General features: G+C 36.6%; 1 non-coding gene across 1 annotated transcript; it reads left to right on the forward strand.

Moving 5' to 3' along the window:
* The first annotated feature begins 13,102 nt into the window (after positions 1-13,102).
* Positions 13,103-13,206, forward strand: LOC136321613 (U6 spliceosomal RNA). The gene has a single exon (XR_010728759.1). It is a non-coding gene; the product is annotated as a U6 spliceosomal RNA (small nuclear RNA).
* The last annotated feature ends 287 nt before the right edge of the window (positions 13,207-13,493 follow it).

Raw genomic sequence — 13,493 nt, forward strand, 5'->3', positions numbered from 1 at the left:
CCCTAAACACATTTCCTAAGGAAATAATAGTGACATCAAAAATTTACATGTAGAAACATTTATCATGGCATTTTTTAATACAGAGTAGGTCAAAAGTAGGTTTATTGTTGTTCATATGGAAAATAATATGTATAATATTAATAATACAAGAAAGAAACTCTTGTTTATCATGTACTCACAACTGTAAATCTACTTTCATCCCACCCTATACTTAGGACCTTTAGAAACCAGCAGAACACACAATAGAGATATTATTTTTAAAATAATGGTGTTATGCCCAGCACACTGAAGAAGGACAAATGTTTATTACACTTTTAAAAGAGAAAATTTTGTAGCTATTGAAATAGCTTTTGCATTTAAAAATATTTAATGACATGGAAAATGCTCATGAGATCTATAAAAAAAATTAAAATTATACCTAAAATAGAATCTCCATTTCTAAATAACCCACACAATCCACATAAATATCCACATATAAAAATTTAAAAATTATATATACCACAATATTAACAGAGCTTATTTCTGGGTGCAATTTGTTCTTTGTACTTCTAAAAAGTTTCCAAATGAAAATAAAAGGAACATGTGTTACTTTAAATATGTTTAAAAAATGAATGTGCTTACATATTTAGAATAAAAACAGAATTGTATATACTTATATAGTTATTTTAATAGGAAGTATAGAAGCTAAAACTATAATAAGTATTCTTATCTAAAAAATTTGAGTTCACATATTCCTTTTGACCTAAGGGTAGAGGATGTTATTTGTAACTCATCCAAACACATGTTTAAAAATTTACCAAGACAGTTCAGTAGTCTATTTTTACCATAAATCTATCTTGAACAAGACTGTTGATAACCTGAGGTTAACTTATATTCATTAGCATTTTTTTTTCACTAAATCAGAGAACAATATAATCTAAACAGTCTTATCCGTTTTCTAATCCCCACCTCCCCTCTCCCCCTCAGAAAAGTCATGGACTACCTTTTGAACTTTTTTCCTTTAGTTTCTCATAGCATAAAGTTTTCAGTTCCCATGAGTAAAGTACATTCTTAAAGCTATAAAGTGTGAGAACATTATCCTGGAAACAAAATGTTATTGTTAAACTACCAAATATATTTTAACATTGACTACTTTATAACATTTATAACTTTGAAGCTATATCAAAACAATTCAAAAACACATGTCTCCTTTAACTTCAGCTTTTACAGCTTAAAATCAACTAACACCACTAAGAGGGGGAAAGCTAACAACTTTTCAAACATTCTTATGACTAACTCTTGTTAAAAATGTGTAATTTTCTTTGTTTGAGCTTTTCTGTGTATTTTTCTACTCATCCTGATTCACCTTCCTAATAAAATGGGGAAGTAGAATTGTCTTTTTATATCCTAATCTTAAATGCTAATGGTTTGTAGTAAACTCTATGCAACTTTATGTAACAGGTTTTAAAAGCTCCTTTATATTGTTAAATGATAGTTTAGGCCTGAAAATTTAAAAGCTATTGATACCTACTGTTTAGAATTTAATTAGTTTTAATTGTATAATAATATCATTTTCATGTATCAAAGTGTTATGGTTAAAAACCAGATTCAATAATTCTTTGCTGTGATAAAAGAATTAAAGAAATGCCTCATTTTTTTTTCTAAATAGTGCATACAATTTTCTGGGTACATCATTATTCCTGTAAGTCTTTCTAATGATAAGAGCAGTGTATCAGCTCATGGAAATGAGAAGTCCATAGGTGATCCTGGATTTGAAAGAAGCTTCTCCTACATTTTAAACAGTCTTCCATTTTGAGACATTGGCTTCTTCTTTGGGTTCCATGTGCTGCTTTTCACTCAGGCAGAATAACTTTATCAAGTCCAAATTCACATCCTCACATTCTACTGTACCGAGTAAAGGAGTCTCTTCTGGTAAACTACTGCAGACAAGGAAAGAAGCTTCTCTTTCCCAGAAGACTATGCTCCCAGCCTACAGTTGCCTGCTCACCTCTCAGTCAGTCCGGGAATAGGAAGGAGTGAGTCCACACCTGAGTTCAGTTCATTTAAAACTACATGACTCAGAACAGGAAGGCACTGTTACCTAGGAAACGGATAAATTCCACAAATAGAGGGTAGTGCAAGAGTGGAGAGCAAATAAGTGTCTATTATGTCCATCACAATTATATGTTATTTCATATTAATAATTGTGCTTCCTCACTTTTCAGAGACAACAAAAAACCAATTCTGTAGTCTTTAATTCACTAAGCAATATGAATAATGTAACATGCTTTTGACTTGAATACAGGTCCCAGATCCCAGGCTGATGAATCCACCACATAGGGTGACTATCATCCATTCGGGACATAAACATCTTTTCTTTTCCTTTCCTTACCTAGCCAGTCAACAGTTGCTTCTATGTCTGTAATATTTCTCTTTTCTGTGTCCCCTTTATCACCAGTTGTTTCTTTACCTTGAGCGCCATTTCTCTTCTGGACACTATAACTGTTTCCTAACAAGTCCTCCTGCCTCTAGCTTTGTTCTCTTCTAATTCCCCTTCTAAAACATCACGGAGTCATCTTCACAATATAAAATCCTTGTCCCCATGACTTTTCACTGTTTTGCAAGGAAAACTTTTTTTTTTTTTTTTTTTTTTTCCATTTTTCTGAAGCTGGAAACAGGGAGAGATAGTCAGACAGACTCCCGCATGTGCCCGACCGGGATCCACCCGGCACGCCCACCATGGGGCGACGCTCTGCCCACCAGGGGGCGATGCTCTGCCCATCCTGGGCGTCGCCATGTTGCGACCAGAGCCACTCCAGCGCCTGGGGCAGAGGCCACAGAGCCATCCCCAGCGCCCGGGCCATCTCTGCTCCAATGGAGCCTTGGCTGCGGGAGGGGAAGAGAGAGACAGAGAGGGAAAGCGCGGCGGAGGGGTGGAGAAGCAAATGGGCGCTTCTCCTGTGTGCCCTGGCCGGGAATCGAACCCCGGTCCTCCGCACGCTAGGCCTACGCTCTACCGCTGAGCCAACCGGCCAGGGCATGCAAGGAAAACTCTTTAGGATGGTAACAACAGTCTACGTCTCCAGGCTTATTTCTCACCAATGGTAACTGCCATTTTTTTGGGGGGGGGGCAATTTAATGCAATGTTACTATGCATACTATGAATATCCTTATATATTTTTTAAGTACTTGTGAGGGAATTTATCTAAGGCATATGCCACAGTGTGTAGTGCTAGTTCTTAGGATATGTACATCTTCACTCTTATGAGATTTTCCCAAATTATATGCAAAGTGGTTGTACTGATTGCACTCCTGCCAGAAGTATATGAGACCTCTTGTTGACTACAACCTTAACAAAATTTAAGCCCTGGCCAGTTAGCTCAGTTGGTTAGAGCATCATCCCAAAACACCAAGGTTCCAGGTTTGATCCTCAGTCAGGGCATATATGGGAAGCAACCAATGAATGCACAACTAAGTGGAACAACAAATAAATGCTTCTCTCCTTTCATCCCTCTTTCTTCCCCTTCCTCTGTCTTTCTAAAATCAATTAATCAATTTTTTAAAAAGACCTTAACATTGACTTTTTAAATTTTATAAACTTAATGGGTATCTCATCAGTATATTTTTATGTGTGCATTTCTCATCAGGATACTTTTTTTCAGTATTCTTAATATCTTTTGTACTCTGTTCTATTCTGTTAAGTCTTGTTTATTTATAGTTGTTATTCTGAATACTAATCTGTTATTTCTGCAGAAAAAAATTGATTTCTGCTTTATCATCTCACATTTTTTTGATGGAAATATTTAAAAGGATTCTCAAATTTTTATTTCAGTGATGAGATCACATACGAAGAAATCACATGAAAATCTTACAAATGGAGAATAAGGTGTCAGCTTGGAGTCAGAGGGGAGGGTTTCTCAGAGCTCTGGTTCCTTTTGGAACTTTCATGTTCCCTACCAAAACCCTCCATTAACTTCTGGAACCTCCAAATGTTCCATGGTGCCTAGTTTGAGAACTAGTGCCCTGGGTGAAACTTCTCTGTACAGCAGAAGAAACCAAGATCCAGAGAGGTTGAGGTAGTTGCCCCAGGATCCTGGCAGTGGCGCCTCCACCACTACCTCTCCTCCAGGAAGGAAAGGGTGGGAAAATATGCTGGAGTGGCAGGGCGGGCTCAGATGGTGGCCTCAATCTTAGAGGCCACTCTAGTCATTCAGCCCCACACATGTGCATATTGAAGGCTTCACTCGGCATTATATCCTACCTGACTTGTCCCTCTGCATTCCAGCCTTCCAGCTCACCTCCGTCTTGTTGGCTCCTTGTGGATATGACATCAGAGAAGGAATATGAGCACTGGAACCATTTTCTTCATGTGCTCTATTGGAGAAAACCTTCTGTGCAAACAACCATCTTCCAGGAAGCCACTGTCTTTCCAGCCAGTAATTGAAATACTTCATTTTAATGTCAAATTTATTTATCTTTTCAATTACACTTGATATTCAGTATTATATTCATTTCAGGTGTATTTTTTTTTTTATGGTTCATGCATTTTGTGTTTTAAGAACGATGTAAAAGTGACTGGTGTAAAATCAAGCTCTAAATTCATCCTTCTTCCATACTGATAGCCAGGGATTCCAACACTAGTTACTGAATAATCCATCCTTTCCCCACTACTCAGTAATGCAGGGTTTGTCATACATCTGACTATAGTCTGGTTGGGGTCTCTTTGCTCTGCTTAAATAGCCAACGTGTCTGCCCTCCACTACAATGGTTTAATAATTCTAGTTACTTTTATAATTACTGCAGTTTAATAATAAATTCAAATATCCTAAAAGATAAATCCCTACCTCATTTCTCTTCTTCAAAATTGTTTGTTATCATTGAGCCTTTCTCTTTTTTAATCTTTATATTAAATTGGAATTGATTATAATGTAATTATAAACTAGGTGAGAATGAATAATCTTTATTCAGTCTCCCTAATATAAAGATGGTATGTCCCTCCATTAATTAAGGTTTTCTTTAATGTATTTACTTTATGTTTTATAATTTTGTTCATGAAGTTTACATACAACTTTTATTATGGTTGGTCCTATGTATCACTTATTATCTGTTCCTTATATATATATTTCAGTAAATTTCCATTCAAGGCTCCTCTGTGGAAATAAATTTTTTATATATTGATGTAATATCCCCAAATCCATCAAATTCTAAATATTTTTCTGTAGTTTATTTTGGCTTTTCTACATGGCCCTTTTCATTGCTGCTATGAACATTAAAATACAAGTCTTTGTTTGAACACACATTTTTACTACTCTTGGGTAAATTTAGGAGTGGGATGGCTGGGTCACATGATCCAGTTATGTTTAACTTTATGAGAAACTGCTAAACTCATTGAACTATGCACTTAAATAGGTAAAATTTTATTGTATGTGAATTATTCCACAGTGAGGCTGATGAAAAACCCTCAAGGACTTAGAATATTACTATCGACAAATGACTTAGGGGAAGCTGCCGTTTCTTTTTTTTTTTTTTTTTTATTCATTTTTAGAGAGGAGAGAGACTCAGAGACAGAGAGGGAGAGAGAGGAGAGACAGAGAGAGAGAAGGGGGAGGAGCTGGAAGCATCAACTCCCATATGTGCCTTGACCAGGCAAGCCCAGGGTTTCGAACCGGCGACCTCGGCATTTCCAGGTCTACGCTTTATCCACTGACTGCACCACCACAGGTCAGGCATGAAGCTGCTGTTTCAAGCAAACTTATTATTCTGAATTTCTGCTTCCTCTTTGTCCCTTAGGAATTTTCTTTAAATATTGTATTTTCCCTAGAATATTGACGGTTTGTTGCAGAATTTTTTTTTTTTTTTGTATCTTCTCTACAACATTGCTGTAAACAGAAATCTTTTCACCCCTAAAAATTCACTGGCTGTTATACTTTAAATAAAACCTAACTACGTTTTTATTAAAACTTTTTAAAAATGTAGTTCATAGAATTTCCTCACTTCATTGGGAGAACTTCATTGTATTAAGGCTAAAAAATATTAATGCTTAAAATACAGAGAATGATTCAAAAAGTTACCAACTTAGAAATTAATGCTACATACTATATTCCAAATTTAAATATATTACCAAATACAGAAATATAATGGATCATCTAAATAGGCAATAGAGACGTTGAATTTAGACATCAGTAAAAGCTGCCTACAAAATTCAAATTATATAGTAATCTAAAGGGTTAGAGAGGGAGGTCTTAAGACTTAAGTGGTCATTTATCGAACCAGAAAGTGAACTGAATATGTCCTGTGTACCAGACATTGTGCTAAGCATGAAAAACACATAGTGAACAGAACTCAGGATCTCTTCTCCTGTGAAGCTTACGGATAGCAAGGATGTCACACCTTATACAATAATCGCAAATAATGGGTTTAATAATGTACAAATTGAAATGAAAACTTATAGGGAGCCTAAACTATGATAGAGAACTAAGGATGTAAAGCTGCAGGAATTTATGTTTACTCTGAAACCCATGGGACGAGCAGAAGTTAGCTAGGCATGGTACAGAGGATAGGAAATGAAGACTGAGGAGTGAGGAGCATTCTGGGTGGATGATACAGTACCTATTAGGTCATGGAAAGTCTATCTAGTACATTCCAGAACTGAGCAGAGCACAGAATATGAAGAGGGAAAAGTGGAAGAGAACACAGTGATTCAAAAACTGTTGCAAAATTGAGAAAAGGATACATGTAATGTTGAACTGCTTTTAAATTTTGAACATTTTGACTTTTTAAAAATGTCATTAAAACATTTCCAGCTGTGGCTGTTTTTAGTTTTACCAACAGACTAACAATTATCAGAATTTGAAAACAAAGCAGATTCTAGACTAATACGATCAGGCTAAACAGAAGATGACAAGGCTGAGGGATGACATATTGTTGGGGAAAAGCTTATGAAGGGAGAGGTAGTGCTTTCTGCCTTCCCTCCCTTCATTCTCCTCAGACCCAATCCATCAACTGACACTGCTTCTTACATATACTTTCAAATTTTTAAATGCATTTTTCCTCTCACATTTTTTACACTTCTCATGTTTATTTTTTTTAAAGATTATAGTTTGACCAGGTGGTGGCACAGTGGATAGAGTGTTGGCCTGGGATGCAGAGGACCCAGGTTCGAAACTCTGAGGTTGCCGGCTTGAGCACGGGACCACCAACTGGAGCATGGGGTTGCTAGCTTGAGGATGGGATCATAAACATGACTCCATGGTTGCTGGCTTGAGCAAGGGGTCACTTGCTCTGCTGTAGCCCCCCAGTCAATGCACATATGAGAAAGCAATCAATGAACAACTAAGGAGCCACAACAAAGAATTGATGCTTCTCATCTCTCTCCTTTCCTGTCTGACCCTATCTGTCCCTCTCTATCTCCCTGTCACACACACACACACACACACACACACACACACACACACAAATTTGATCATATATCACTGAATTTTAATTTAAATAAAAAATGGATCCCTACAAATTACTAAATGCTTTCAAAACCTACATTGAGCCATCTAAAGGGGGAAAGAGTCCAAGATTGCAAGAAGTTGTATTTAGAGGAAAGCAAGTCAAAAGAATCCAAATTTGAAGGCTTATATTCATGTTGATAGTGATAATAAAGCAAGAGGTATGTAAATGTAACTCGTACTTCTCAAATTTAAAGCACCTACAAAGTATTGTGGTACTTGGTACAATGCAGAATCTGACTCAATAGGTCAGGAGAGGGGTCCAAGACTTTGTGCTTCTCACAAGATTCCAAGTCCAGGACCAATTAGATGAGGTATTAGATAAGTGTAGTGTCTTCCTCAGCTCAATACTTATACTAAATCAAGGATAATCCTTAAATTGATCTTAAGTCAGTCTTAAATTGGGAGAAACACATTCTCTCACATTCCATTTTCCTCTATCTTCAGTCTTTTTTTTTTAATTGAAGTAATTGAAGTGACACACTAGTTAATAAAATTATACAGGTTTCAGGTGCACAATTGTACAACATATCACCTGTATACTGTATTGTGTTCACACCCCCCAAATCAAGTCTCTGTCCATCACCATTTATCTTTCCTATACCCTCCTCCATGTCCCTCCACCCCTTCCCTGGCAAATCACCACACTGTTGTTCGTTCCCATGAGCTTTTTTTTTTTTCTATTTTGTTCAGCCTTTCTACCCCCCCCCCCCCCGCAGCTGTCAGCCTGCTATTTATGTCTGTCTCCATCTGAGCCACCCTTACCATCTTAGATTGTTGTAATAGCCTCTTAATGGTTTCTTTGCCTGTAGCCTTGCTACCTCTTACTCATCCTCCATATTTAAGAACTAAAATAAATCCTTCAAAAACGATATTCAGCTACTTAAAATTTTCAGTAAATAAAATACAAACTGCCCTTAGGGCTCATATAAACTGACCTAGTCTCTGTGACTTCCTCCTACACCCACACACTCAGTAACCAGACCTAGTGAATTTCTTTCAAATGACCTTCTCAGGACTTGGTTCATGCTAGTCCTTTTGCTTCAACCTTCTTCCCTGGCTATATGCATTCATCCTTTAGGATTTAGATTTAGATTTTCTTCCTCTTAGAAGACTCCCTTCCACCCCAGACTACTCAGATGCATCACCTTCCCTTTTAGTACTTAATAGACATTGTTGTTGCTTATTTAACTGTCTTTCCTGATGAGCTGGCTGTAGGCCAGTGAGAGCAGGAGCCATGTCAACTTGTTCTCTGCTTTTAGCCAGTGCCTGGCAATGTGACTGACACCTACCTAGTAGACACTTCAATCCACTTTCATTCTAAATTCATCCATTAACATATCAACAAAATACGACACCTCTTTATTAGAACACATGATGATTTTCTTTCGTCAATACATTCCTTACATAGAAAGCATATAGCATGACTTGCCAGACCATAGCTTTCAACTTGGTAATCCTATATATAGGGAAACCTTGATATAATTCATAACTTAATTATAATTTGATATCATTCAGCCAACAAATAATTAAGTACCAGGTAGTTTGTAATGAATGAATGAATAAATAAATGCTAGGCACAAGGGAAACCAAACACTGGAAGAAAGATTGAAGATCAAAAGGCAGAAAAATGAAGATTAAAGTCATGCAAACAAATAACAGCCATTAAATCATATAAAAATCAAAAGTCTAAACAAGGCACTAATGTAGAAAAGAGACGGCACATAATTTCACTTCTGTAGTTAACTGAGAAAAGCCTTTTTAAGGAAGCTAGTGTCTTAGAAAATTTGTCAGATGGAAGGGAAAGTCATTCCCAGCAAAAGAAATAGTGAGCAAAAGGACAATTTAAGAGAGAACTAACTATGTAACAGATTTTATAGAATTGTAGAAGTCAATGCTGGGAGGGTAGATGAGATTTGTTGTCCCATGTAAGATGTTGGGCTTTGCTCAATATAAGATTCAATGTAAGCAGCAGAACGGCACAATCAAAGGAATATTACAAAACTCTAAGCAGGGAGATCAGCGAATAGTGCAAACAAAGAATGAGGAGAAATGCAATGCAATGGAAAGAAGGTAAATGAATAAATAAAAGTGTCAAGGATAGGTCTTGGGAAGGAGCATATTAGGAGTAGTCATTATCTCTGGCTAAGTTCCCTCAAACAAAAGACAAACCACCTGAATTAGGACTTATAGAAAGTAATGCTTCCTTATCAAACTGGGGGATGAAAAAAAATGTCAAGTCAGTAATGGGTCTAAAAATGATCAATCTTGGCCCCATTCTAATTCAAATAAATAATTTTATTTTTATAACTATCAGTAACTAGTCCATAATTTATTTTAAAACTTTTTTTTCATAACTATCCTAGCAGAGATACATTATTAAAGAATCTCAGAAGTTTCAGTGACAGCAAAATAATTAAAGTGGAAACACTGTCAACAGAGGACCCAGAAAGAAAAAAAAATCTGGTGAATTTTACTGGTAAATTACAAAAGTAAAAAATTAAGAGCTGGGAACTTAGGGCCTGAATTATAGAGATACTAAAAAGGCGTTTCAGAAACAGGTAGAGAATAATTCTGGTAGGTACAGCATCCACAAGCGTCTTTCAGGATTTCAACATTAAAAAAATTGAAGAGCTACACTCAATGATTTAATAAGTTGATCGTACTCCAAGTATTTATCAACTTAAGTGAACTAAGAATTGGATCTACAAATTAGGACTTATTCCAAAATATTCAGTTTTCCCATTGCTCTAATTCCCACTGTTCCTGGAGTAATTAACATTGCGATTCTCTCCTTTTTCTTCTTAACACTCTTCCATAATATAAAATTCAAATTGCACTGTTGGGACACGTATTAAATAAGTACTCTGTTCTTAATTTGAAAATGTTAAGTTGAACATTTTACATTAAAAATGTTAAATCAAATTAAAATTTTCTATCAATGATTTAGTGAACTTCAGAGAGAGGAATAAGACAGACCATATAGTCTCTCCATTCCTGCAAGTATTACATATAAATAGAAATCATCATAAAATGAACATGGACTTAAAAATTTCCCCTCTCCTCCCAAAATAATAATAGCATTTTCTTGGCGTTGCTACTGCTATCGCTACTGGTTTTGCACCTCTCTCCATTCTGAGTAGTATAAGAAACCTGCCATTTTTACTGGAAACATTACAGCTCAAGTAACAACAATTAAAGTTTTGATTTTGTCATTTAACTTTCAAGTTTCACACCACAACCACCTCATCAACTTCTCTACATCCTTCAGCTTGAAAGAAAGAGCACAAACCTGGGAATTGTTAAAAAGTAAAAATTAAATCTACAATGTGATTTGAACTCAAAAAGTGTTGTAGTTTATAAAATTGACAAGGTTCTTTTACTTTTTAATTCTTCCCCAAGTGCTTGTCAATTGTATAAAGTTGTAATGAATGGCATAAAACACAGTTCCAAAGTCTTTAATTTTTATTTTTGAGGGACTACGTTACATGTTAAAACATTATATGCTAGAGTAAAACAAACAAAAAATATAGAACTACTTTTTCCCACTTACTAGTCCTTAGCGGGAGCATATGAGATCTTGCTCCCCACATAGGTCAGTTTGGTTCAAATAAACTCTTACAAAAATAAAAAGTCCTTAGATTTGCCTAGAATTTTTTATTTATTTTATTTTATTTTATTTTTCTGAAGCTGGAAACGGGGAGAGACAGTCGGACAGACTCCCGCATGTGCCCGACCGGGATCCACCCGGCACGCCCACCATGGGGCGACACTCTGCCCACCAGGGGGCGATGCTCTGCCCCTCTGGGGTGTCGCTCTGTTGCGACCAGAGCCACTCTAGCACCTGGGGCAGAGGCTGAGGAGCCATCCCCAGCGCCCGGGCCATCTTTGCTCCAATGGAGCCTCAGCTGTGGGAGGGGAAGAGAGAGACAGAGAGGAAGGAGAGGGGGAGGGGTGGAGAAGCAGATGGGCGCTTCTCCTGTGTGCCCTGGCCGGGAATCGAACCCGGGACTTCTGCACGCCAGGCCAACGCTCTACCACTGAGCCAACCAGCCAGGGCTAGAATTTTTATATAGCTGATGTTACCTCTTTTTAATCTGTTCTGACTAGTATCTATTCTTTAGAGTATTCCTGTGTGATCTCTATCCAGATCTACTCAGAGTATGGGACAGATAGGACAGCCCAAGCTTTGTGGTTACCATGACAAATACCTTTTATCCAGCTTCTGAGAATTAATTCCAGTTAACTAAGGGTTTCAGTTAAATCAGGGGTCCCCAAACTTTTTACACAGGGGGCCAGTTCACTGTCCCTCAGACCGTTGGAGAGCCGGACTATAAAAAAACTATGATCAAATCCCTATGCACACTAGACATATCTTATTTTAAAGTAAAAAAACAAAATGGGAACGAATACAATATTTAAAATAGAGAACAAGTAAATTTAAATCAACAAACTGACCAGTATTTCAATGGGAACTATGCTCCTCTCACTGACCACCAATGAAAGAGGTGCGCCTTCCGGGTGTGCGGCAGGGGCCAGATAAATGGCCTCAGGGGGCCGCATGCGGCCCGCGGGCCGTAGTTTGGGGACCCCTGAGTTAAATGAAGGTTTAATTATGTAGCTCCAAGTAATCTATCCAAGATTCTTCTCCCTCACTTTCTCAAGATCTTCAAGTTAATCAAAAGGGACTATTTATTGTTAAAGTTATGCATCAAACTGCCAGAGAGAAAACTTAACTTTTTCTATTTCTAAAAGAGTTAGAATAATAAATAATTTGGCTATCTCTCCAATAACTTCAACTAAGTCAAATTTGCCCACCTCCCCCAAAGATTATGCTGTCAAAGCAACAGAGTGAGATTCTTTGTAAGTATAAATGCATGGTGTTACTATGAGCTGATTTTATTAGTTCTGGTTTAAGTTGTTAGACAAAAGTGTAACAAAATTTAGATTCCAAATTCCCACTTGATAATAGAAGATATCTTTTACTATATTTTCAATTCATACTCATAAGTTGCATATTACATGTAAATTGGCAGATTAAAAATGTTCCAAATCATTTAATTGTGTGTAAATGTATACTACCTTTATATAAAAAAAGATAATATTTAATGTCAACTATAATTGAAATTTTTTTTAAATTGTAAAAAAGAAAAAAGCGCTCTGGCCCATGGCATGGTGGATAGAACATCATCCCGGAGTGCCAACGATGCCAGTTCGATCCCAGGGACGCCGGCTGGATCCCAAGGGTACCAGTTTGAGCCCCAGTCAGGGCATGTATAAGAAGTAACCAATGAGTGCACAGCTAACTGGAACAAGTTGGTGCTTCTCCCTCGCTCCCTTCTCCTCTCTCTCTCTTCCCCTTCTTCTTCTTCTTTCTTAAAATAAATAAATAAACTAATAAGAAAAAAGAAGAGAGAGGAAAGGAAGAGATAAAAAAGCAAGACTTACTTTTCCTTCTGTCTTTGTACAATAAAACTTGAAAAATGTTTCTTTTTAAAAGAAATTGAGTTGAGTTTTGAATTGAGATTTTCAAAAGAAAAAATATGGAATTGTGCACCTGAAACCTGTAGTTTAACAGTAGACAACTGGTGTTACCCCAATAACTTCAATTAAAAAAAATATATATGGTGCTCGCTTCGGCAGCACATATACTAAAATTGGAACAATACAGAGATTAGCATGGCCCCTGCGCAAGGATGACACGCAAATTCGTGAAGCATTCCATATTTAAAAAAAAAAAAGAAAACAAAATATATATGACCCCATGTTTCATGGGAAATCACTTGTTTTAATCAGATAAAATAAATACCTTTTGTGGTATATGAACCACAAGATGGTGCTATAATTCCATGCTGGTCCTAATATTTTAGAAGTTGATAGTTTTCTTTTAAGCTCTTAATTTTAATAAATTTTTTGTAATTGAAGATATAAAGCTAACTGAATTTGTTCTAGAAATATTTACTGAAACTCGACTACACACAAGATTTTATAACTTCAAAAGTTCATAATTTTAAAGTC

The sequence above is a fragment of the Saccopteryx bilineata genome, chromosome 1 (genome assembly GCF_036850765.1).
Source record: "Saccopteryx bilineata isolate mSacBil1 chromosome 1, mSacBil1_pri_phased_curated, whole genome shotgun sequence".
NCBI classification, from domain to species: Eukaryota; Metazoa; Chordata; class Mammalia; order Chiroptera; family Emballonuridae; genus Saccopteryx; species Saccopteryx bilineata.